We start from the raw sequence: 27,925 nt of genomic DNA on the forward strand, positions 1-27,925 counted from the left end.
AAGCTCCCTGGTTGGTTTTGAGTTTGAATCCTGACTCTCACTTTTTAGTTTTGTGATTTCAAGCAGATTACCGAGTGTCTCCAAACATCAACGTCCTCATATGCGAATGGATGCAATATACCTGTTGTAAAGCATCGCTGGCTGTGTGGATGCTGTGTGTAGGTATGTGAGGCACAACCTTGTATACGTGGTAACCCTACAATCACAGTTACCCTTGAAATGTAAGTCTTCATGGCAGTGTTTCTCCACTTCCCAGTAGGACCTGACCCTGTTGGTATAGTTAGATTTAATTCATAGTTCACCCTGGCACCCTTTCAAAAATCTTAATCAAGGTCTATTTCAGAGTCCCTAATTCCTTCCTGTCCCTCTCCTATCTCCCCTGCCCTACCCTCTCCGGATGCCTGCCTCTCTTAGGAGTGTGTCTGGGTACATTTGTGGAGCATAAAGCTCACAGGAATCATTTTCAACACAGCCCAGCCATTAGACAGGTGTGGTTCACACTCTGCCATGAGAGCAGCCACTAATTGATGCTTCCTGAAAAATGACATATTCCCCGATGCATCCAGGCTGGCCGACAGGCAAGGATGCTGCCCACCTGTGTGATTAGCACTCTACTGGTACAGACACTGTGATTTAAGGTGAACATGGTTCTTTCTGGACATTATTTCCTTTGACAATATTTCTAGTATATACTTTCTCAGTTTATTTTGCCACAGGACTGCGTTAATCCCATTACAGTTTCCAAAGATTTCAAAAAAAGCTGATTTGTGAAGCTGTGTCCTCTGACCCCCAGTGCTCTCGATACCCCGCTGTCCATGTGACATCTTGTTACTAGATCGTGTATTTGTGGGTTTGGTGGATTCTTTTCATTTCTTTGCTGAAGGAGGGAAATAAACCAGAATGAGCTCAGAAGAGCTGCGGGTGGGGGAGCAAATTAAGAAAATGAGCGTGTCTCTGGAGAAAAGGAAGAATTACAGAATTTTCTCTCCATGTGAAGCAGAAATTAGGCTATTTATATCGGCACTCCCTGTATCACTGGTTGGGTGAATCAACAATTTTACAGGAGTCTGTCAAGTCTTCCCATGTCTTGGCAGAGTTTAGAAAATTACAAAAGACAAAGGAGTGCTAGAATGAAAGGTTCATGTGGGTACAAATAAAGTCCTTAATATTCCCGACATATCCCCGGTCCTTACCAAGTGCACGGCAGATATCATGTCCTCAGTAAACATTTGTTGGTGCCTGCATTTGGAAAAAGGCCTTCAGTGACACAGAATGGCGTGTGAGTCAGTTTTCCCTGACGCATCTTCGCTTTTTATTAGGTTGTACTCTAACTAAGCCTGAAAGGTAGGTGACGTATTTTATGTTGCTACTACCAAACATAGACAGTTTCTTAATATTAGTTAGAAAAAAAGGAAAGATGCATTTGGATAGACCAGAGACTTGAATTCCCATAGCAGCACAATTTTCTTTAATAACTCCACATATCCTTGTGCTGAATCACAGCATTGTTTGCTTCCAAAGTTGTGTTTCTTGGCTGTGGAATGCAGGAGTAATTGTAGGGTGTGGCTTGATGATTATGAGCCTGCTATAAGATGAAGGCCAAGATCATCCTCAAATTGCTGGGCATCCGCAAGAGGGCAAGGAATGAATGGGAAAACCTTAGCGTCTCATGTTACAAAGTTCTGCCATCTGCCTACAGGACTTGGGTGCAGTTGAGGTAATGATACTTGTCTGAGCCTGGGGACGGTCCAAAGAAAGTTGCCCAAAGCCACCAAGGGCCACAAAAACCATCCCATCTGATGCAAGACAGAAAAGACTCAGACTCTGGCAGGGATGGAGATGCAGGTAGATATAGTTATGGAATGCCATGCAGAATGTAAGCCTGCAACAATAAAGAGAGAAAATTAAGAGCAGCAAATATTCATTGAGTACTTATGGCATGCATAGTAATGAATGATTTAACTATGTTGCCTTGCTTCATTTTCATAAACATCCTAAAGGGATAGCTATTTCTTTTTTAAAAAAATATATTTTTATTAATTTCAGAGAGAGGAAGAGAGAGGGAGAGAGAGAGATAGAAACATCGATGAGAGTCATTGATTGGCTGCCTCCTGCCCCCTTCTGGGGATCAAGCCCTCAACCTGGGCATGTGCCCTGACCGGGAATCGAACCGAGATCTATTGGATCATAGGTTGATGCTCAACCGCTGAGCCATGCTGGCTGGGCAAGGGATATCTATTTCTATTATCTCACTTCTATAGAGAAATAGGGTACCTGGAGAGGTGAAGTGTTTTGGTCAGAGTTCCATAGTGGTGGAACCAGGTTGAGAATACTATGACTATGCTAAAACCCCCTTCTTAAGCATTGTACCCTGTTTCCTAACCAATGCTAGACTGCTCAGGATAAGGGAGCCCGTCTCATTGAACAGGCCACTTTGGAACAAAGATAAGAAATAGTGAGGGAAAAAGAACATTCCATGCAAAGGAAACTGTGAGCGCCTCAGCCTCAAGTAGAATTAGAGTCATGTTAGAGGATTAGCTCGGCCAGCGTGGCCGAGGAGGAGTAAAGGAAGGGCGAGCAGTGGGAGAGAAAGACCGTGGTAACGGAGCTGCATTACCTGGGGTCTTTGGGACCATTGTAATGACTTTGACTTTGATTCTGAGTGGTATGGAAGGCTCTAGCAGGGCAGTGTCACTCTTACTCAAGGGCATAGTTGAGAGTGCCAGCCATGGCTTGAGCGTGCCTGCTGTGTAGCCCTGTAGGCCTCCAATGAAGCTTTGGACTAGGGTAGCGGTAACAGGCTGCAAGAGTGATCAGCTGCTGGATTTGTTCTGAAGGTAGTGCCACCAGGATTTGCTGATGTCGTGGAAGATGTGGGGTGTGTAGGAGAGAGAGGAGTCAAGGTTGACTGGAGGGTTTGGGCTGACCCGCCGGGTGAGCAGAATTGCCATTGACCGAGAAGGAACAAACCAGGAAGAGTAACGGCGGGAGCCAAGGCTGAGTGCCCAGTGATAGGAGGCAAGTTTGGGATCTTAGAAGCCCAGTGACAGAAGTGTTTCAAGGTGAAGTGATGCGTCGTCCCCTTGTCTCATTTTAGCATAGACCCCAGTGTTAAGTGCCTTGTTTGTGTTTACTAATGATTTGCTTGAAATAGGCCACAGGTAACAAATCCTCATGGGGAAATGACCTTTCCTCTCTGATCTGCAGTTTCCCTGTAAGTTAAATGAGCAAATTTGGCTAGTCATGTCCTTCAAATACCTTCCAGTCTTGATAGACTACAGCTTTTTCTACTTTTGTATGATTCTTTCATTCTCAACGAGACCGAATCCATTCAGGAGTTATGCATTTTTATGCCAATCTGAATTGAATGTACCTTCTGCTTAGTCTCCTCAAACCCAATGGCCTTGCATTTAAGGTCACGGTTCTATTTTAGTTTCTGTTTTTCTTTATTAATGTCTCCTTTTCCCTGTGATTTTGTAGACGTGGCAGACGCCTCCATCCTCTGGGACTTGGAGAGAGCGGTACTGGACCCTGCGTGGAAGTCAAGAAAACTCTCTCTTTCGTGGTGGCCTGAGGAGATTATCTCAGCCCCAATGTTGCCCTGAATCCTGTGTTCAAGATTCAAGAAAATTGGGACTGCGAAGGTATGAACCTGTGACTTTGGTATCTTATTTTTAAGACAAATACATGTGGAGATGTTTATCATTTTCACAGCCTTTCTCCTGTCGTTCCCTTTCCTTTCCTCTTTTTTTTCTCACTCCCTCATTTTAAGCAATGATTTTTTTTTTCTTTTGCTACCAGCTGGTGGGATATGGCTGGATAAAGACACAATGGGAGAGGCTGAAGGTTGCATTGTCTCAGTAAGAAAGAGGTGACCACGTACAGTAGGAAAAAGCAAAGCGAGAGGTGTGTGTGCGTCTCTGATTTGAAAGAAAAGAGAAATTGAGGTTGGTGGCTATGCGATAAGACTTGAGGTCGAGAGAGAAGTAAAGAGATGGTGTTGTGTAATACACAGTTCATTTCCGTTTTCAATGCCCATGGGAAACCAGCAAAGCTTTGTATGATATCTCAAGGTATTTTGTGGAGCGGTCGTTATATTTCTTTTGGATATATACTCATGCTGGTAGACTCGAAGCTGGAGTCAAGCGGTCCCATTTTTTTTTCTGCGCACATACCCACATGAACATAATTTGAGTGGTCTCTAATTTCTCTCTTTATATCTATGGAGAGGTGGGAAGAGAGGGGCAAATGGAAGAAGGAAAGGGAAAGAATCCCACAGAACAGTTATTGTGAGCGGAGCATTGTGCTCTGTGCTTTGGAAATAAATCACGAGTACAGCTGATAGCTGTCCAGGTTGGAAATTTCTGTTCTGGGAAACCAAAGGAGAGATAAGTAAAAATGGTACTCTGGTGGGCTCTTTCTGGAGCTCGCCCACGCCTTTCTTCCTCTGAGACGTGCATCTTTACTTTTCTCTCCTAAATTCTAAGGGTTCCCGCAAGACTTGCAACCGGAAGAGCAGCGGGCAGCGGCAGCTCGTCCCGGGCTGACCCCCTGAACCTGTCCCCAATGTCCCCTTTTCTCTGACTTTTCAGTGAGCTGACAGCAGCCCCGCCCTGGCTCACTTCTTTCCCATAACGTTTCTAGAGAGTCAAAGCAGAGCCCCGCCTAGGCTCTCCCGTTGCTTCCTCTAGCCTAGGCCCTTCCTTGCTCCACTGTCCCCAGCTTTAATAAACATCCTCTCAATCACCCAAAAAATGTATTCTAAGGTTGTATATCAATGAAGGGGCAGGGGGCAGACTCATTCCTGGACTTGTTAGCTTAATTTAAGTCTGTCTGCTCTGCCGCATGGAATAAGAGGGCGGCATGCATTGCTGGTTAAGGCAACGGGACAACGTGGTTTAACAGGCTGGGACCGCGTGGCATGTCCAAGAGAAACTGTATAATGTATCTGGCAATTCCATTGCTAACTCATTTGCTCTCATTTTAATTTCCTGAAAAAACACACAGCCCGTCATAACCCAAAGGCCTCTGGGAACTGGGAGAGCAATGCAGCTAAGTTGCTGAGTTGGCTTCCTTCTCACGGTGCACAGGCCTCCCAGGTGTCATTATTTGTACACAAGGTAGAGATCCAGGGCTGATGGAAATCAAATTAGTTCTGCTTTCATTCTATCTCTGAATGTCTCACTGCTGGGATAGTTGTGGTGTATAATTTCAGCTGATCATGAACAGACCTTCCTTTGGGGCTAAAATATACACACACACACTTTCTATCTAATATATATATATATACACTTTCTATCTAATTTTTGCAAAATCCTCCAAAGTCCGTGCAGAACTCATTGGGCTCTGATATTCGCATTGCTCCTAGTACCCCTGAAAGAGTACTGGTGAAAATGCGAGACTCAGAGTATTTGAAACAGGCCCTTCTCTCCCCTGTGTTCAGAGGATTTTTTTTTTATATATATAAAGGAGATAAATTATTTTCCCTCTTTGAACCATAGGGCATCCGTGAAGCAGTTTAAGTATAACCACTATTTATGACTTCATTTCCCATTCACATGCTTTCAAAAGCTAAATATGTAAGTAAACAATCAGTAAGAAGGAAACATACAAGGTGCCTGTTTAGAGCCCTTGCGCAAGTATAAACATTGTATGTAACAGACGTATAGTTGCCCACATCCTGATCTGTTGGTAAGGGGAGCTAAAGAGCTCTTCTCTGCTTGTCCTGAAAACCTAGAGAAGCTTAGTGGTTTGGGTTGGGATTTAAGAGTGTTGATCTTTAATTCAGGGTGCTGGCATGCTGTCAGGAATATCCACCTAGATGCCAACCACTTAAAACATAAATTGAGCAGAGAACGTTTTAAAGGACTTGGCCATAAAGACATTCCTGGTTTAGAGACCAGTCAACCCTTTAGGGGAAAATACAGCTCTCTCATTGTGGACGGAGGAGGGAGGGCAAGTTCATCACGGGGCTGGTCGCAGCTCTAGCGCTTAGAGATACGTGCATGTCCCTGCTCACAGGCCGAAACCCAGTTTCCTGGAAGGAAGAAGGAAATGAGGCGGTGCTGGTCCATCAGTCTGCCGCGATGCTTCCTGGCTCCCATGCTCTGGTGCCCCAAGCAGATTTTTCAGATGTCTTTTCAAGTGAAGACAGTATAAATTAGTGGCTCCGGGCTCAGACTTTAGAGAAGGCAAACAAGCTTCTTCCTGAAAAGTAGAGAAGCCGTTTAATGTTTCTAAGTCAATGCTGTTCAAAGTGTGGCCCATAAAACAGCAGCAGCAGCATCCCCTAAGCAGGTTAAGCAGGCAAATTCTCACGCCCTTCCCCAGACCTATGGAATCAGAAGCTCTTGGAAGGACGTGCAGGAATCTGTTTTTAAACGAGCTCTCCGGGTCATTCGTGTGCCTTGCTCACATTTGAAAAAACACTGTTAAATCTGCTGCCTGATCTCTGATAAAGAAGACTGTTCAAAAAAATCTCATGTCTAAAAACCAGGAAGCATTAAGAATATTAATAATTGATACACTCAAGTGTGTGTGAATTTTCTTCTAAAGGACATGTAAAGTACAAACCATAGAAGAAAAACTAAATAAATTGAACTTCGTTAAAACGAAAAGCATCAGTCATCAAAAAACAGTGCTAAGAAAATAGCCTGCAGACTGGGAGAAAATATTTATAACACATATGCTAACAGATGCAAGAAGGGGCACTTCATAAAACAAGATGTAGCCTGGCCAATAAACATAAGCAGTAGTGTTTAACATAATCTGTCATCAGGGAAATGCAAGTTAAAAGCACAATGAGATATCACCGTGCACCTGTCAGAATGGCTAAAATGAAAAGGACCCCAAACACCAAATGTTAAGAGGATACTGAGCACCTGGAAGTCTCATCCAGTACCAGTCAGAGTGTAAAATGCTCCAAGTGCCTTGAAAAATGGCCTGGCAGTTTCTTATCAAGTTAAACAACTGTCTACACTATGATCTAGCAATTCTAGACCTGGGTGTCTGTCCAAGAGGATGAAAAACATCTATCCATACATATTTATTGTAGCTTTATTTATAAATATCCAATGCTGAAAACAACTCAGATGTCTAACTCAGAAAAACGGATGAACTCTGGTCTACCCATAAAATGGAACACTAGTCAGCAACAAAAGAAAACATTTGATAAATGTAATAACATGGATGAATCTAAGAAATAGTGTAATGAGTTAAAGAAGCCAAACAACCCAGATATTTAAGATTTATATGAAACTATAGAGCAGCCATAACTAACCTATGATGATAGAGATCAGATCAGTGCTGGCCCTGGTGGGAGATTACATGCGGAAGGTACAAGAGAGAGATTTCTGGGGTGATGGAAATGTTCTGCATCATGATACGCATTTGTCAAAACTCATTAAATGGTAAACTCACTAAGCTTTTCACTCTACGTAAATTATGTATGTAAAATGGATACGAGATTTTTCAGAAACTCCCACTTATTGAGTACTTTGTGGAAAGTGCTGTTCTGAATACCTATAAACTAATTTAAATCCTTGAAACAACTCTGGGCTTCATATTATTGTTACTAATTTACCGATGTGGAAACTGTTCCTGAGCAAAGAGAGGTAACTCGCTACAAACCATTGTGCGTGGTTGCAGAAGCTGAATTCAGGAGCAGGTCCATTTATCTCCAAAACACATCTTAAGCATCATGGTATACCTTGGGTGTACGTGCCCCTGGCTCCGTTTTTAATTCCAGATCAACTGCGAGGCAACAGTCCCCTGGAAGAAGCTTCCAGAATGGCCAGTGAGGGATAGAGGTTATTAAATGGATGAATTATATATTTTCTGCTAACTTTAGGGAGGGGAGAAAAAAGTTAATAGCAAATATTACCCCTGTCCTCAGGGTTCATTGCTTTAAAGCACTCCAGAGCGGGTCTGTATTCTCACTGTGATCCTTCTTGATTATGAAGCATACTGTAAATAGTATTATCACAAACCGTAAAGCATGCGATTGAGAAAACACTAGAACATGCTGACAGAGGCAATGTCATTTAATGAAGAGCACTAGTTCCATGGGTTCCGGCACAGGCCCCTCCTGGTTCTGGATGTGTGGCCAATGGCAGGTCACTGGCCAGCCGCCGGCCTCCGTTTCTCCGTGTGTAGGAGGGGGATGACTCTCATGACTCCTTGATGTACGTAAAATGAGGAAGAAGCGAAATTATGCTTGTAAAGTGCTAGTATGTGCTGGATCCTTATAATCCCCATGTAAGTATTAAGCTGCTATTTTTGGTTTTGGAGACCACGTGAGCTGTGACACTCCTAAGCAGGAGAGTAACGTGATCCTATGTCTCATGTGGCCTCTCGGAGTCACTGTATATCTACACAGTCACTTCAGCCGAAAGTAAAACGCTGTGGTTTTCTAGAAAAAACCTGTATCCATTTCATTACAAGAATTTAGAAACTCTCAAAGAGGTTGACCCTGCGGCCAAAAAAAAAAAAAAAAGCACATTTAATTAAATGTCAGACACTGTGTTGAGGAAAAACTGTCATTAAATGTAGATGTTACATTTTATCTGCCCAGAGTTATTGAAAGGGAGCCTGAAACTATTTAGCACATTTAACGGATATCAACAAGGTTAATTGTCTTGGGGAGGAACGCGGGACAGCTGAATTCCTTTATATACCTCTCCAATTTGTGACACTGTCATACTAATTTCCCGAGACTTGGGCGTAAGTCTTTATTTCAGCTGTGCTTTTTTTTAGTCTCAATTTCCACAGTAAAATGTAAAAGCCGGAGATAGAAGTATGTGCAGGCTAACAGTGCTTTTTCTGTAAAGTCCAAATTAGTCTGTTACCAACCTGCTCTATACGTAGAGAACCTCTGCGTACCTCCAAAATCATTTAGGAAAGGGAAGCTGCTTTTGAGGATAGGTTTTGTCATTGTTTCCGATTGTCACCACTCAATGTGGGAAGGTAGGTGGCTCAGGATAAGAACCCTTCAGATACTGTCAGGGGTGTGTACAGGGTGTGTGTGTACAAATGTGTATTTCCCACTTTGGGATCTGTCTCCTTCATGAAGTCTTATGCTGGTTTTATGTATGTCCTGTTGTTTATCTGGATCACCTTTGTGCTTGTCTGTTTCCTCTGGGCGTAGAAATGGTGGTTTTTATATTTTCTGTGTCTCCCAACACATCAGCAGAACTGTGGCTAACTTATCACTTCTTATGACAGTCTTCTCCTGTGATTTTCTTCAGCCTTCGCTGAATTTCCTCTGAAATTCATCATGCATTGAAATTTCAGATCAGATAATAAATATCTTAGTGTCAAACATGAAAGCATCAGCAGAACCACTTTCTTGTGGGAGTTGAAGCATCTTGCTGGGAAATCCAGAGGGGAGCTTTCCATGGCTGGCTTGGTTTGTTTTTTTGTTCAGCCAACATATCCTGAGAACCTATCTTGAACCTAGAGGTTGGGCCAAGTTTGCTACTTGACATCTACATACCCGTTGACTCTTGGGTTTCAATGCCCTGGTATGAAAAATGGGAGTTTGGATCAGGTGAGCCTGAGAATATCCTAGATTTTAGCAAATATCACGTTTTATTTAATTTCAAACCAACTAGTAATTGATGGTGATCCAGCAACACGGTCTAGGCACGTTTGACCATTATGTGTAAGCATCGAATCAAACACGGAAGATGAAGTCCAAGCAGACTGAGCTAAATGAATTACAAAATTTCTCTATGCCTTCTTTAGCTGAATCGCCCTTGTCCACTTAACTCTGTGACATGAGACAGTAGACTATCATTCATTTGGAAAATTTTATTTGGGATATAATTGAATTTTCCTCTCTACATAGTGCAGAAGTCTTCTCTTTTCCTTCTGGCTCTAACGGTGGCTCTTATAAGGCTCTCTCATCTTACAGATGGGGGACTGAGAAAGAGAGAGGTTACGTAACTTTCTTAAAACCACCTGGTAGAGTAAGAAACTCTAATTTTTGAGATTGGGCCCTTACAATGAATGCAAAGGGCCCAGCTCTCCTCACAGAATTGTTTATCCTGAGCTAGAGCATGCCTACTAAAGGAGTCTGTGTCTGTCCTTATATTTTGTTTCTAACTCAAATAGCTACCATTTTAAGAATAATCTCCTTTTGACAGTAACCGAAGAACATACTCGTGTTTCTCCCCGTAAGCATCATTTCACAGTCTGTTTGTTTTCTTGGGCCGGATCTCACCCAGGCCTTTGAAACAAACAAAATCTGAGTTGTTGTGTTCAAAATCTGGTCCACATTAAACTCTTATTTGCCAGGTTAAAACACACACATGTACCCCGTCACTCCCACTGTCTATGACATTGGGAAAATGGCCATTTTAACATTTGCTGGAATTTGACAGATCTTGTCTTTATAACTAGACAAGCCAACATAGGTTAAAAATCTAAACACCGAGAATTAACATCTACAAATGACGTACGGTTTTCTCGTCAGCTCAGTTACTATTCTCCTTCACTTTGCTGCACAACCCACCTCCGCTTTCCCACTGTTTTGTGTGTGACCCTTTCTCAGATGTTCCCACCAGCATTTTCCTCCTATTTAGCCTGGACTGCAGAGCTGACCTCTGCCCATGCCACACACTTTGGGAAACTTTGTGAGGATTAAAGGGGAATAAATGTGAAGAACACTTTGAAAACTCTAAGCCCTCATTGCTTGAAGAATTGTCCAAAGACCTTACTGTACGGTACACAGGATCCTCATTACATGCTGCCTTCTCGCATCATCTCTGCTGTTTTCCTGCCCTCTCCCCACCGCGGCCTTTCCACCAGCTGCCGTGACCTCCATGTCTTCAGAAATGTGCCAGGTCCTCATAAATCTCCACTCCTTTGCACCTGCTGGTCCTTTTGCCTACCCTGCCCATCTCTACCCACTCCATAATTGTTATAAAGAAAAACATTTATGGGAACCCCCTCATCTTTTAAGAGCCCACCCATGGAGGCCTTCTGAGACTCCCTTGAGCCATAGGTCACTCCTCCCTTCTGACTCTACTGCATCTTTTTCAAACCTGCATTACAACTCTGTGAAGAGAGGTCATTGTACTTGTGCTTATAAGTCCGTCTCCTCTAATATAGTGCAGGCTCGTCAGGACAGGCATTCTTGTCCTTCGGAATATACCTTCCGGTTCCCAGCTTGGCCTGCCAAGGGCTAGGCACTCAACAGGCACGGGAATGGGGGAGGGGTCACACATATGTCGTAGAATGAATTTAGTTTCAAAATTAGTCCTTGATCTCCTGGTTGTTTTTGAAATGTCTTATTTTGTTGGTGGTGGTTGTTTTTATTTTGCTTTCTCTTTGCCTGTCCTGGTTTTTTCACATATAGAACACATTAGGGGTGTTCCAGCTTCATTTTCCTCCTGGCTACAGTGTCTAGCCTTCCTATCTTCTTACGCAGCACTGTGCCTTGCAGCCTGTATTAGGGCCTCATCACTCTGACTAGGCAAAGGATAGCAGCACTTAACACACGTGCCACCTCACTCCTTTCCTGTGCCCTTGGCAGACATCACTAATCAACCCCAGATCAGGACTCTAGAATCCTCCCAATACATTACTTCAGAAAATAATTCACAGTGGCATGGAAGGTAAAGACCTACTTGCCATTTCCAGACTGGGAGAGTTTCTTTCTAGAGCTTCTGGAGATTTCAGCTGTTCTTTCCAAGGTTAGCATCCGATTGTTTTCAGTGTGAATACATTTAAGAACCCCTTGATTTCCTTATCTCCAAAACATAACTCCTTCCTTGAGAGATTATGGTTCTTAAATTAGAATTTTGAGGGGGTTTAACAAGCTACCAGATTTGACCCATTAGACTTCAGAAGCCAAGAAACTCCTCTGTAATTTTGACCACGTGTGAGATATCTGAAGAGCTAGTTCTATAGTTTGAATTTTGCATATATCAACGTTAATGTCTCAGAGTATTTTTTAGGTTTTAAAATGCTTGTTCTCTTATAAGTATATTTTCAAAATATTTCAGACTCCTGAAGTCTAGGTCTGGTGGCACAGATCTCCTGATTGTGTTTTCTGACAGGTGTTGTCTTATCTACAAATAACATTTTGATGATATCCTTGTTGGTCTAACAAAAAGTAAAGCAAAGTCTGATGAAAAAATGATTTATGATGATAATAAAACTGATCAAAGCTCCCTTCCCCAGAAACAGAAATATAACTCATTTGTTGTGGTCACTAATTTTCTGATATCTTTCTTCAATCACATTACATTCTGCCTGTTTCTATAATGAAACTACAGAATTTCTTTGCAGAAAAGATGACCAATATACAATTTTGGGGTGTGTTTGGACCCACTTAAGCCCATCCATGCATTAAAAGTTAGGAACCCTTTCTTTAGAGATGTAGAGAGCACTGTGACTCTAATTTTAAGTAAGTTTGTGACTATAATCTCCTTCTCACTTTAGAAGATATGCACTTAAAACAGGAAGACAGTCCAAGGCTCCATATACACAGGTGTGTAACTCACAGGAGAGATTATAATCATAGAGAACTATCAAAAATAACCTTTGGCATTTAACGATACTCAAAGAATTTCTATCAGATTTTACTTGAAGCTATGGGATTGGACTGAAGCAAGTGTTTCTGCTTCTTTCTATATAGTTAAAGGTTAAAGCCCACATGGTGAAAAGAATAGGAGGGGGTGGATAGTATTTCAAAACTCCTTTGGAAGGTATAGGCAGGAAACAAAATCTTTTGATATGAAATAGCTCAGTAAAGACATCAGAGAAAGTCACTCCGTTGTACCAAAATTGAGAAAAGCGTGGGCATAGAGGAGGAAAGGAACAAAAAGAAAGGATTAATTGACAGTCTGCCTGTGGTGGGAATGGTGGTTCCCCCTCTTCTCCATTGCTTCTTGCTAACAGAGCTGATAAGGGCATCCGTGTCTTATGACCCCCTCTGCCCCAAGCAAAAAGTAGGAAGGCTCTTTTCTGAAGACACTGAGTGAATTTCCCAAGGGAAGAATTAGAACTTTCCACTAATGGTGTCCAAGTAAAGTCCTTCCCCTTAGGTTCCCTGGCATCCCACGCCTGAAATCCTTGAGGACAGCTGGCCAGTGTTCCAGCTCCCTCACACCCACAGAGCCCCCAGCCAGGCAGCCACCATATTCATCAGTGGATACTGGTGGTAAGACTGACCTGACTATAACAGTGTGATTATATATTGTGTACATTTAGCTTCTCTCAATCCAACTATATATGATCGACAAGAACATTGGGGAAAATGACTTAAGTACCTGTCATTTTACTCAACGGGAACATGTTCTGGACCAACAGTAAGAATAGCCAATTTATGTCTCAGCTCCTTCATGCTTTCCGTAGTGTGACCGTGTCACTGTATTGAATAGGATTTGACTATTAAAGATGTTTCGTACTATAATAGATCAAAAATACATAAAGTAATTATTTTGTATGGTATTCAATTTGCTTTATGCCCTAGAGGAAGATCTTTGTGATGTACTTATTGTGAAATACCAAATACTTTTCTACTAGTATTTCAAAGGTCATTTTCACCATGCATGAATTTTGCCTTGGTTGTGGGTGGTTCTATATCTTAACCTTTCTATAAGATAATTCCACTATAAAACAGCATAGGACATTTCACCTGCAACAAAATAGTGAACTCATTCTCCCATTCATTTTTATAATCAGCTTTCCTGAGTAACAGATTTCAAGTGTACAGTCTGAATTTTGACAAATGTATATACACCGACACAGTAAAAATGTAACACATTTTTATCACCGGTAAGTTCAGTCAGTCCTGATGTTTCCCTCCTCCATCTGAGGCAAACAGCGTTCTGCCTCTTTTACTACTTCCCATGAGTGGACTTACAGGGAATATTCTGTCTCTGGCTTCTTTCTTTCAGCATCATGGTTTTGAGATTCATCCGTGTTCTTGTGTGCGTTAGTAGGTCAATCGCTGTTATTTTTCACCAGTATCATATGAATATTTCATAATTTTCATTCTCCTTTTGGTGAACATCTGAGCCCTTTCTGGTTTGGGAATCTTAAGAATCATTATGTGGAGAACATTTGTGAACAAATCTTTGTATGGACATGAGTTTTAATTTCTTTGGGGTAAATACCAAGGAGCGGAATTGCTGTGTCAAGGTATAGGTGTGCCGAGGTGCTTTTATAGGGAATAACCAAATGACTCTCCAGTGTGGTTCACTCTCACTTATACTCCCCCAGGTGATGTATGAGAGATCCAATTGTTCTATCGGCCTGCTAACAACTGTATTGTTAGCCTTATTAAATTTAACCACTCTAGTGGATGTGAAATGTTATCTCCCATTTTAATTTGCATTTCCTTGTTGGCTAATCATGTTTCTTTAGCTTATGTTTATTGGTCATTTTTATATCTTTTGTAAGAGTCTGTTAAGTCTTTTGCCAAATTTTTATTGGGTTATTTTTTAAATTATTGAGTTGCAGCAGCTCTTTAAATATTCTGGATATAAGTTCTGTGTCTTTTATATATATTACAAATAGGTTCTTCTAGCCTGTTACTTGACTTTTCATTTGCTTAATGCTGTCTTCTGAAGGCCAGGAGTTTTCCATTTTGATGAAGTCCAATGTATTCACATTTTCATTTTATGATCTGTGTTTTTTGTGCTCTATCTAAGACATCTTTGCCTGAAATAAAATCACAAAGATATTCTGCTGAGTTTTGTTTTAGCAATTTTATAGCTCTAGCTTTTACATTTAGAATGGTGAATTAATTTTTGCATTTGAGGCACTTGTGGTTTCAAATCCAACACAAAAGCTTGCAGGTTCATCAAAGTTTGGCTAGTTTCCCCAGGTTTAAGCAAAGGCCATTCTTCTCTGGCCACTACCCTACCTCCAACCTCAGCAACTTACCTCAAGTATGAAACATGTTCTGAAGTTTGATTCTTTTAGATTTATTTGTATCTACAGCTCATTATTGTCTTCAAAGAAAGGCACGTATTGAGTTTATCTGGCTAGTTCTTATAGTTGTAGCAGGAGTGACATTTGTGTATGTTCTTCTAAATCCTAACATTAAATAAACATTCACTCCCCCATTCTTAAATAAAAAATGACAATCAGGCTTATAAAAAAAAACAAAAAACAGTTGCATGGGACAGAGAAATATGATCATGAAAGAGAGACAAATTTTACAAATAAACTATGTGTAACCTTTGCAAAAGTAGGTAATGCAAAGGACAGAGGAGTGTATTTAAAACCCTCTTATCACCTTGATAATAGTAAAAAGATAATCCATCTATAAAACAAGTACAGAATAGAAAAAAAGAAACAATTAGAGAATAAGAACTATCACTTATAAATTATATGTTTTTAATTAATGAAAAGATTGAATTGTAAGTTCTAAGTTTCCTAGGACTTATTTTAGTAAAGAGAATATTTAGTAGAAATAAAAATAGTCAAATATAGTAGATAAATGCAGGGAGTCCCTCAACCCCTTCAATGACCTCCAAAAACACCAGATAAATTTGGGGAGTGAGAGTATTTGATTATCAAAGAAATTTTAAAGTACTATTCAAGGTGGACAGTAAGTTGAATTTACACATTATGAGCCAAGTGACATAAATAGGAAGTAAAAAAATATTCCTAATTTATCAGTTTTAATTTTCTAAATTCTTGGAATGAAAGAATCTCAAAAGCTTCTGGAAGGGGGAACACAAAACTTCCTCCAAAAGAAAACAGTTTTTAACTGGCATCAAACTTTTCATTAGCAGCACTAGAGTCAGGAAGACAGTGGATCACTTTCTTTTATTTTTTGAGGAAAAGCTATTTTGAGCCTAGAATTCTGTTCTAAGCCAAACTATAAGTGAGAACAAGATAAAGGGATTTTAAAGAATCAAGATAGCTGGACCTCTTAAACCCTTTCTCAATATATTCCTGCAAATTGAAAATGAAATTCAAGAGGTAGTTTTTAAAGATACCAAGAAGTGGTGAAACTAATTAAGAGCCCTTCCAAAAAGTCAAAGATACTAGAATGGGGCTGAGCCAGGGGAACCCTTGCCTGCCTTGCAATAGAAAGACCTGAATCCCGAGACAGCGATCTTTTGCAGAGAAAAGGAATTTATTGTAAATTCCTGCCTGACAAGGAAATAGGAGACAAAGCTCAAGTCCCTTTTCAAAGTCTCGAGACAAGTTTTAAGAGGTGAAGGTAAGAACAGGTTGTACATAATAATTAATTTTCACTTGGGAGGGTCTTATTGGGTGGTTGTGGAAATAGCCAGGTAAGGTAAGGTATGGGAATAGAAAGAAAAAATATTAAGAAAGATTAATCTGGCTGAGTTTGATCGGTCAGTCCTGGACATGTGTCCAGGTTTGGTCTGGGCCTGGATCTTTCTTACCATGACTTCTTCTTGCTTTTTAAAGGCTCTGGGTGCAGCAGTAGCATCTCCCTTCTGTGAGTTCTGTGAATCTCGGTTCCGCTGTGCTCTCTAGGTCAGTCTGGCTGCTAGCTGCACCTGCGCAAGGCTCTGGGACCAGCTTTGTTGTGCTTGGTCTGGTGGTCCTCAGCGCACTGTGAGGGGCCTATTGTTATCTCCTGAAAGACACTTAAAGAATAAAAACAGAGGTAAAAATAAAAACCACTAGAGTGTGCTTCAGTGTTAGGGCCTGGTTTCAATACCAGTTGTGCAGCAGGTCTAGAAAGTGTTTGGGCCCAGCTGGGCGTGGCTCAGTGGTTGAGTGTCAACCTAGGATCCAGGAGATCAGGGTTCGATTTCTGGTCAGGGCACATGCCCGGGTTGCGGGCTCAATCCCCAGTCAGGGCCGTGCAGGAGGCAGCCGGTCAATGACTCTCTCTCATCATTGATGTTTCTCCATCTCTCTCCCTCTCCCTTTCTCTCTCTGAAATCAATAAAGATATGTTTTTTTAAAAAATTCAACTTTAGAAAGTGTTTGGTAAAAGTTGGAGAAGTCCAACAAGGACACCGTCAAGAAGAAAAATGGAGCAGATTACTACCAATAGCGGGTTTTGCCAGTGAGCCAAGTGATGTGATATGAAGGAGGCATGTGTGTCTTCTCTAAAGAAGAGCAAAGCAGACAATTCGAAACCACAGATTCAGCACAAACAGCAAGACCACGGTCCAAGTAAGGAACGTAACAACAACATGAAAAAGAATCCATTTGACTTTCGTGGTGTAGGGGTGATGACATTCAATCCAGAGAGAAATAAATGACATCTTAGTATACCACCTGGCTCCCCAATCAAAATTTTATAGTCATAATAAACTCTCCTTTTCAACTTTAGAATCAACCTATAAAGCAGATACATAAACACGTTAACCAAATGTTTTAAACCTTGACAGTGAAAGTGGGACAGAAAGATAATGGTAGATACAGAATTACGAGAAGGAGAGCTGAAGGAAAGGTGGAGGCGTGGATACCTTTAAGAAAATGGGAAGATGACATATTTTCCCCCTGAGGTTAATGAAACAAGACAAAGGTTGAGATATATTACTTATGGTTACAGATATAACCACAGAAGAATAAAATGAAGTTGGAAAAGAGAGGAGTAAGCTAAATCCTTATGTTTCAGAGAGAGAGAGAGTTCATAAATAGTGTCATGGAAGGGTAAATTATGAGAGTCATACAAGCCTAAAAGGGAGAATTGGTGAGATTACCTCTAGAGAATCCCACGCAGAGGCAGTTGAACACGGCTGGTTGCTTCTGGGAAGCCCAGGTGGGGAGAGCGAGGGGGTGAACAGCATTATTTTATTTTTTCCTCTGTGCTTGTGTTCTTTTGAGGCAAACATTTAAAAGAAGGAACCTACCCTGACTTACAGGTCAGTGCCTGCTGATCCTGAAAGACTCGCGTTGTCAAAGTATATTCAAAAAGTATAAACGTGACTCTCACTCAAATATATAAGGAGTACATGTCAAAGGTTTTATCTGACTCAATGAATGAAAATTACAGGAAGAGAGAAACACTGAGTCAAAGGTCCTTGAAGGGAACAAAGTATCTGTAGAACACCTCAGAAGGTGTTTGGAAATGAATTTGAATTAGAGACGAAACCAACTAGTCCTATGGAGAACCCAAACTGTAACTTTGAGGTGATCTTTGTCTTTGTTAGCAGCTACCTCCTCAAAGCCAACTGTAATGCAACAGAAAACAGCAAAGTCAAACTCTGGTGAATTCTCCTGGAGGGGTAAGTGATCCTGGAGTCAGCTTGTTGAGCAACGTGCAAGTCCAACTTTGGACACATTTCATTCTCTTGATTGCCAAGGTTTGGGTAACTTTTGTTTCTCAAAAAACTTCACATATTATCTCATGAAAGTTTCCCTTATCCTCTCAACACAATTTTCTCTTGCCGCTTGTGTTTCCACAGCATACACGTATCACAGCAATAGCCACAGTTTTAAATCAATTAATTGTTCAGTGTTCTTTTTAAATCGTTAATTGCTTGCTTCACTTGCCCACTAGAATGCGAGCTTTCCGTGCACAGGCCTGTTCACGTAGTAAAGCCTCAAGATATTTGCTGAATTAATGATTTAACTTTCGGAAGTTATTGGTTGTTTTTATAATGCAGGGACAGGAAATTAGAGATGAGAATGCAGGAGGAGAGAGATCAGTAAGTGGATAGCTGGAAGAGAAAAACTTGAGTCTCCTACCAAATCTGTTGATGTGGCAGTTTTCGGGTTGTTCAATAAATAGCTGCGTGAAATTCTGCTGTCTTTTAATGCAGCTGCAATCAGATGTTAAAGGCGAGAGAATTCACATAAAAGTACTGCCAGCTTAAATGACCTATGGAAGCTTCACTTCTCTGATAGATCTTCTGTAAATCATTCTTCTTAATGCCAAACATACTTCTGATGAAACAAAAAGGGCAGTTCCAGGGAGAAAGTGCCCTCCTATTTATTTCATACCTGGGGCTAGGAAATGGTGCCACTTGAATTTTTTTGAATACCCATAATCATAAACATTTTTTTTTTGCTGCTGCTAAAGTGGCCCTCTCCTACACAGACCACATGCAAGCACAGTGCCTGGAAACTGGGGTGCCTTTTGGCTTAGCCCCTTTAGAAGAATGCTTAGCGTTCTGTCCAGCTTTAAAAGTCTAAAGAGTTCTGACCAATCCGGATTAGTTCAGTAGTCCTGACCGCTGTTTGACATCTATATTTTTATCTGTCTTACTAGTGTATGTCCCCCCTTTCCCAACCCCAAATCAAAGGTCTTTATTTGAAGCAGTTTCAAACGGACTCCCGTTGATATAACGAGAACATGGTCTTCCACGTGAAACTTAGAGAACACGCTGATACACACACTGAGTCGTGATTCGGATGTTACTGTGCAGACGCTTTCAGGGGATCTCAGGACACCAGAGCCTGTGACGGTTCCTGGGCTGTTCTTTTCCAGCCTTGGGCAGCCCTACTGATGGACTGCTCACTGGTTTAGGCCTTTAAACTCCTCCTCATCTTGAGTTTGGCCACTAAACAGTTCTACGCTGGAGGTCAAGTGCTACAGTTTCTATAGAGACTAGAGAAAGGGCCAGAAATAGGTGGCAAGGAGGGGTAGGGACCTTGAGGCATGTGAGAGCCCTTCCCCTGCCTGAGAGGCTAGCACTACTTGGCTCCAGGCGGGTTTTGGGATACTGAAGTGAGCCTACAGTTTTCCAGGCTCTCTTTTATGAGGCTGGCAGTGCAGATTTTTAGATGCAGTCTCCTGGTCTCCAGAATGGTCTGCGATGTATTGGCAGGCTCCATCCACGCGGGAGCCCGTTACCGCCCGAGCCCAGGCATTGGAAACGCGGCCCATATTTATAGCTTCCTAATTGGTCTCCCTGCAACCATCCCTGTTCTCTTGTCTGTTCGCACTGCAGCTAGAGCGATCTTTTAAAATGCAGACCTAATCATGTCTTTTCTCTGTTTACAACCCTTCAGTAGCTTCCTGTCGGAGTTAAAGGCCAAAGGCTTTATTATGGCTATGAGGCTCTTCCTGGGCCGCAGGGTGACATCACATTCACCTCACTCTTTCTGTCCCCTCTTTCTGTGACTCCTTTGGTTCCTCAGAACCATCCAGCCTCTGCCAATGCCAGCCCACCCCTCGGGATGCTTTTCTCCCCCACCCCCCATACTTGTTCTTCATGTCGGGGAGTTTTGTACACCCTTCAAGGTTCAGCTGCGCTGTAAGAGGACTTCATTAACCCCCTCCACTGGCCTAGTTTCACCCCTTAATAGGCAGCCCACGGGCCCTGGGGCTCCTACATTGTACTATACCTCAGACCCTATATTATGATCGCGCCTTTCTACCGGACTGCGTTTTCCTTAATGGACAGCACAATGTTTGCCTTGTTGGATGGTGTATCTTCAGCGCCTGTGGCGTGTCCCATAGATAGCCGAGAGATGAGTTAGGGTGCATCGGCCTGGCGGCGGGTCACGTTGCCCGTGGTAAGCGTGGGATACCGCGAGGGTGCGGGACTGCACAGGGGGGGAAGCTGTGCTCCCCCACACTGCTCTCTAGCCTGGCATTTTCTCTGTCTCAGTCTCTTAAAAGCCCAGAATTTGAGAGGAGGCAGCTTCATGCAGTGATTTTGCTTTTTCTATGAATGAACTTGTTTTGCTTTCTGAAAACTGAACTGCTAATGGCTCTCTGTTCTTCCTGAAAAGCTCTCAGTGGTGGTTTAGAGTCTGTGTGTGTGTGATGTAGTGTGGAAGAACTGAAAGGATTCCTGAAAACACAAAAACGCCGTCTAATTCCGTGTAGCCTAGTGGTTGAAACCCCTGTACCTTGAGGCTCTTACAGGGAATAGAAAAATATGATGCCTTTCAGTAGGTAAACCTTTTTTGAAAAGAAGAACATAAAACATTTCATTACTCTGCACTTAAACTAAGAACAGAGAAGAGTGTGAACAACCGAATAACACAGTGATACAAATCTAGATGCATCGAGGGCAGCCAGCGGGGACAGATGGTCAAAGAGAAAGAAGGGGACCCAGAGAGAGAGGCCGAGAGATAGATACAAGAATCCTTTTTTCTATTTCTCTTTTTTATATCTTTCCTCCCCTGAGTATGTAGAAGATGAAGTGTAAAGTCCTGACAACTTCAAATACTGTTTTCTGAGAGTGTCGTGGGATAGACAGGGGAGCTAAAGCGGAGGGAGCGGAAATGCACGCGATAGCTCCTTCGCAGGAGTCGTGGTTGCACACAGGGGTGATTTAAATCATCAGACTGGCCACGTGTGGCTATCGAACACTGGAACTGTACCTGACAAATGGAGAGGTGCTATAAGTGTAAAATACACACAAGATTTTCAAGGCTTAGTAAAATGTATTATAAAATATCTCTAACAATGTAACAGCTTTATTGAGATATAATTCAATTGTATGATTCACCTATTTCTAATAGGTTAAATATTGATTATATGTTGAAATGGTAATATTTTTGATCAGGTTAAAATATATTATTGAAACAGGTTTCACTTTTTATTTTTTTAGTTTAATGTGCCTGCCTGAAAATTTAAGATAAAATATGTTTCTTATATTCCATTTCCATTGAGCAGCTGTGGCTTACAAGCCAAGCGGCTTACACTTGTAGGACTTGTTGCAGAAAATGCCCTTGGAACACCCTTTGACCAGTTGATACATACCCTTTGCAAAGTTAGACATTCTGTGCCTCTGATTCTCTTCTGTTCTCCACCAAAAATAGGTCAGGGGACAGCTCTCTCTCTCTCTCTCACTCTCTCTCTGAGATAGAAAATGATCTTAGCAGGTTTTGATTAGCAAAAGTGGGGAAGGAAAATGGTATAATCTCCATTTTCCAGAGATGATGAATCTCACTTGGCATGAACACAAATCAACTATGTTTAAGTCAGTTAATTTCTCCTAGGTGATCATAGCTGAGTGGCCACATCTTGTTCAAACGTTTCAAACGATGTCCTGGTAGTCCTGCTGGCCTGTGGGAACTGGCGTGTTTCATTCTTGCCACAAAGTCCTACATGAATAACTTCTAAGAGGGATGGGCACAGTGAGGTGAGTCAAGAATTAACCTTTTCCTCTGGCAAAAGGAGGAGCTTCAGTTCTCTTATTGAGTGGACTGTGTATGGGAATCGAGGCCGGGACTGAGCTTTTTATTTGGACCTAGGTTTTGCAGAGCTCTTTGAAAACTGTATTTACATTTTCTTTTACTATCCCTGTGAAGGAAAGTCATTAGAAATCCAGTCTTCAAGAAAATAAGTAGACACCACTGGCGCTCTTTAACAATCTGAACTCTCCTGAAATCCTGCTCCTTGGGGGTCTGAATTTTTTATTTCCTTATGTTTCATGGGATCTTTGCATTGAATAGATGGAGGGCGGACTAGTGATCATTTCAGGGCCACCTCCAAGGAGAGGCATCTGCGCACCTGCATGTCCAGGCCTTACCCACGACCAAGTGAACGCATTTCTGAGCTGAGTCCCCTGCATCAGCATTTTCCTAGCTCCTTGGAGAGACTCCGGTGTGCAGCCAAGTTGGAGACACACTGCTTTTAAGATTATCTAGCCCCATTGTTTCCAACACTTGGGAAGCAGCAAAGCACTTTTACCTATGAAATGTTATGTGAAACCTTCACAAAAGCTGTGCCACTCTCCAAAGCAAGGCTGGGGCTGAAGCCCACCCACTTGGCTTGCCCCTGGGTGGTCCCAGTGGGGCTTCTTTGAAACCAATGGGGCTCCTTAAAAAGCCCATGGAAAGCCACCAGGGCCTGATCTGAAGTCCTCACGTGATAAGCCAGGACCCATTCGGTGACTTGCCTAAGGACTCTTTCTCTCTTCATATTCCCTCTTCCGCCTCCCACTCACTTTTCTTTCCTCGGAGGTTTGCAGCTAGTTTAAGTGCAGAAATGTGACTCAAGCCCAGTGTCTTGAATTGGAGTAGTGACCTTGCCTCTCCTCATCCTCTTCACCTTAGACCCCCCGCAAAGCCCTGGAGACAGTGAGAAACACAGACCTCCCCAAGCACCCAGTGTTGTTGGTGGACTGAATAAATGTCTGGCAAATATGTGCGCTGCTATTTTTCATATGCACGCAGATGCCGGTGTGATGAATGGAAAATAAATTCAATTCAAAGTGATAATGTATACATGCCAGCTTTTGTTCATTACGCGCTTGATCAGCCAATAACGGCGATAGTAACAGCCCTTGCTGAGCATTTACTATGTGCCCCGTGCTGCAGGTAGTGCCCTATGTGAGTGTTTCACTCAAGCGCCGTGAGAACTCTAGGAGGCAGGGATGATTCATTTCCTCCTGTGAGCGACAGAGAGGCGAACAGGGTCAGTAACTGCCTCATTTTGATATCACTAAGCTGTTCTGAGCCTAAAACAACAGTCCCCCCCCTTTTTTGAGAAATTACTAAGTATTTCAAGCATGAAGTACAGAAATTAATATAACAGACACTCATAAAACACCACTCCGCTCTGCCAAATCATAACATTTGGTCGTAATTGTTGAGATCTTTTATTTATTTTTTATTGTTGACTCTCTTATAGGTATCCCCCACTTTCCCACCCTTTGCTTCCCTCCACCCCGCCCCTGCCCCTGCCCCCTCCGGGCCTTCACCACATTCTTGTCTGTGTCCCAGGGCTATGCATGTGTGCGTGCATATGCATATTTTTTGGTTGATCTCTTCCTGTCCCCGTTGCCTCCCACCCACGCCCCCTCTTCCCCCTTCTCTTTGAGATTTTTCAGTCTATTTCATAGTCTCTGGACCTATTTTGTTCATCAGTTCATTTTGCTCTTTAGATCCCACATATGAGTAAGATCATGTGATATTTGTCTTTTTCCGACTGGCTTATTTCGTTTAGCATAATAATCTCCAGGTCCATCCGTGCTGTCGCGAAGGGTAACAGATAACCGAGAGAAATCATTTTTTTTCAATAATCACATTTTCTTTTTAGAGGGATCTTCATTTTCAAGAGGGCTGACCCTCAGCTCTCTGCAGCATGCTGTTCCTTGTGCTGTTCCCTGCTTTCTCCGGACATAGCTCAACCCTCCTCTTAATGACAGGGTTACACATCCAGTGTCTACAGGGACAAGGGGGGGAATGCTAATGAGTGAAAGGGCTCAGTTTGCATCTTAAGCATCTATAAAGGGTCTGTTTCATCATCTTATTTTTCTGAAACATGATGATCTCCGATATCAACCCCTTATCCCCCAGCCCTTTTCTTAACAATGTAGCACTTCTCTAGTATTTAAAAACAACAAAAGAAGGATACCAAGAGCAAGGTAGTAAATGGCCATGGACATTAGACTTTAGTGTCAGCGATGTGATGTTGTAGAGAGCGGTGGGGTCCGGGGTAGCCTGGAGGGCACATGGTCTCTCTAAATGGGGCAGCCGGTAATTCAGCTCTGAAAGATTGTGGGATGGTCCTGTGTTTCGAGGCCTTTAGTGTTTTCAAAAGAATCTAGAAAATTGGATTTTTATGTGAAATATTTCAGTTTTCCCAAGTTGACTTAAGTGATATAAAAACACTTGCAGAGGCCAAACAAATTATGTTTTCAATCTAGTTCTGGCTTAGGGCCTCCAGGTCACAACCTTTGGAAGAAACAAACAGAAACAAAATTGCAGAAAGCAGGACAAACCTAGTAATGTTGTGAGCGAGGCCTTGGCCTGGAATCAAAAGCACACAGGTTTTGCTCATGCATAATTTCTCTAACTTCCAGCACCTCAGCTTGTCACCGCTCTGTGTCAGTGACAGCGGGCACTGATGGAGCCAGGTGGCTCTAGTCCCTCTTCGCAGACCGACTGGCGCTCTCAGTGACCAGGAGAGTTGCGGTAGGGGCGGGCTTCCTGCCAAGGCTCCGCCGCTCATTAGCTTTCACGGGCTGAACACCCAGGCTGCGGGAAACTGGCCGCTGCTGCAGACAGCACACCTCGGAGATGAGAGGAAACAGAAGGCTGAGGGCGGTGTTTCCGCTTCAAGAGGTGGAAAAGCCTTCCAAGGAGCTATCGCGAAATCAACCGGCCTGCCAGAATTCTGCCCGATTGGCCCAACGGTCTTTCCTCCATTTACCGGGGTATTTCCTCCTTCTAGCTGCTTCCGTTGACTTTCAGATTCCCAGTAAAACGGCAGACTCCAGAAGAGGTGTTCAAGATACTTGTCATGCCACTCGTTTGTGTTGCAAATACGTGAATTGGGACCAAGCCGGGAGAGAAAAGTTGCAAAGGGCATCCTATAAAGTTAGCCAGGCTAGGACTGGGGCTCCCTGATTCATAGTTCATTTTCCAGAGATTCCCAAATCTGCAGCAGAATCTCCCGAATAGCGTTAAAACCCAGCTGTGCAGCTCACCCCGGACCTACTGAATTAGGTCCCAGGGGTGAGGCCCAGGACCGTGGAATTGCTCAGGTCCCTAGGTCACTCTCAGGTAATCTTTCCACGCACAGGTATTTGGGAATCACTGACTTCTACTTGTGTCTCCACACGTAGAGGGGGTCGCAACCGTATTCTAGTGCAGACCTTCTTAGGCGGAGCCTGATATTCACATTTCCCTGTAGTATCTGATTCTGAGGCAGAACGGTTTACTTCTGCCTTCCGAGACAAACTCGAGAGAGTGGAAATTGTTATACATTGTATCGAAGTGGTTTATTGTCATGGATCCCTGATGCTTGACACACTTTAGTTAAAGCTGCTCAGAGATGCGTTGCACTTGAGATTATGTGAGCAACATCCCCAGGATCTCTCTCTGAGGCAAGAAGAACAGGAAATATCCAAATTTACTTGAAAGCTGGTTTTTGATGAGATGCTTAACTTGAGCTACTGAGATGCTGAATATCTTCTCTGGCGGTGAATGAATGGCTGTCATCAACACAGTGTAAGGGAGGAAAACTTCCGCCTCCTTCCACGTGTAGGCTCTTGGATTGGCCTAATAATGAAAATGATGTAAAATGGATTAATAGAAAAACAAATCGAATTCCTTACATATGGGAGCCTGTGAAAAATATTAGATTCAAAGTATTAGTCAAATCAGGCAGGTTTTATACCTTTTCTACCTTTTAGACAAAGACACATTAAATTTATGAAAAATTAACAAAAGGAATTTGGGCTTGGGGTGGTCAATTAGGAAAGAAGTAGCAAGGTTTGTTTATACAGCCTTCTCGGCCCTAAATTCTCTGTCTCTGGTGATAAGGAGGCCTTCTCCCCTCCTGGTACAGGGAAGGCACCTGTCACATCAGAGACGTATTACCTGGCTTCAGGGGCGCAGAGGAGGTCAGAGTGTCCTCCTCGCACTGGCTGTTTCTTAGCTAACTTTAATGCAAAATAATCAAAGCATTAACTTCTGAATTTATATTCAAATTTTGAAATAACATGAATCACCAAAATTAATATTCTTCAAGAACTGGATAATCTCAAAGTTGTTGATTCAAATGAACAGGAACCTGGGGTATTATTTTTGCATCATGGTGTCATTCTAACCAGTAAACCAAAAAAGTCTTGTCATTATTTGTGAAGGTTTTAGCATTCAGTGTTTTGAGTTTGATTTACACGCATGATCCAGGTCGGTATTTGTCTTTGGGCACGTCATTGTTTATAGACTCTCTCAGGCCAATTAGGTTCCTGTTGATGGAAAGGACTATACATTTGGGCACTAGAGCTTCAGATACTAAAGCCAGTGTTCTTGACTGAGTTACACTCTGGTCCCCGTGTCCACATATGTAGAACGAGCGTGTTGAATTTTATTGACAATATTCCTTTCTCTATCCTTCCCTGAATCCCCACCAATACTAGGCCCTGTTTGGCATCCCCCATTCAGGAAAGAGTAACCTTTTTATGGAGTCATTTGGCCAGAGAAAGAAGTTTCCCTTATTTTTCCATATTACAAATTAGGACACAGCAGGAAGCTACCACGCCTGCTGCTCCTGAAGTGGAAGCCAGAGGAATGAACAACCTAACCCCCCTCTCCCCCTGATCCCCGACCTCCTGCTAGTGCCCCCTTTGGGCCAAATCGATCCAGACGTGTTGAGGACCAGGGAGCCCATTGAAGAAGTCCATGCAGACCAGCTCCCCAGGTCCAGGGTCCGAGAGAAGGCACGAGCCAATCTGCAAGGGGGAACAGAAGAAATTCATTCCTCTATTTGCTCAGTCGTTTATGAGTTTATTTAGCAGACACTTAGAGTCAGGGATCCGGAGGGGTGCACAAACCTAGACTTGGGAGCTTCTCAAAACCACACAGCGTACTGGAATGATGGAGAGGACTAGAACTGAGAGCTCCTGGCTCCGACTGCAAACCTCAACCTGTGCTGCACCAGCTGCCATGGGACTTCACGTCATCTTCACTCAACGTGTGGATGTGAGTGATCCGCTGTTACGGGGATGGCGTCATCTGTCCTGCCTATTTCACAAGATTGTTTGGAAGATCAAATAAAATCATCAAAGAGCCTTATAAAATGTCACGCACCACAAAAATGTATGGTTGTTAATCATCAGCATACAGTCATAAGTAAAGGCTATGAATCTTTGTTAAAGAGTAGAAGTCTGTAAATTTCACTTATTTCTTTTGGTGCCCTGAATATCATTCAGTACTTGAATTATTTAAGCTTTACATTTTTAAAGAGATGGTCAATTTTTAATGATCAATTCTTTGAGATTAGATTTCAGGCAAATTAAAACACACACACACACAAAACTAGCCGCAAAAAAATAGAATCCCAACCAGTGTGTATATGTCTGTTAATTACAGATGAAATAAACATTGAATGAATAAAATTCATAAAATACATAAAAAAGATCTAAAGGAAAGTAGAAGTCGCCAATACTCTCCAAAGTCCAGAAAGAATCACTTTGTGTGTTTGTCTGTACAGAAATGTTTTTCTGATAAAATGGAAATCCATTGCTGTAATGTCATCATTTGATATACTGTAAACATATTTTCCATGTCATTAAATATTTAAACAATTGTAGTGGTCATATGAGAATAACTTAAT

General features: G+C 42.3%; 1 protein-coding gene across 1 annotated transcript in view; it reads left to right on the plus strand.

The window, feature by feature from the left end:
* Window positions 1–3,590: 3,590 nt before the first annotated feature.
* Window positions 3,591–27,925, plus strand: part of SGCD (sarcoglycan delta) — a 515,133-nt gene continuing 490,798 nt past the window's right edge. The window contains exon 1 of the mRNA XM_081136937.1: window positions 3,591–3,644. The gene's annotated coding sequence lies outside the window, so the exon portion shown is untranslated. The remainder of the gene's footprint in view (window positions 3,645–27,925) is intronic.

Source organism: Miniopterus schreibersii, assembly GCF_964146895.1.
Source record: "Miniopterus schreibersii genome assembly, chromosome: 4".
NCBI lineage: Eukaryota > Metazoa > Chordata > Mammalia > Chiroptera > Miniopteridae > Miniopterus > Miniopterus schreibersii.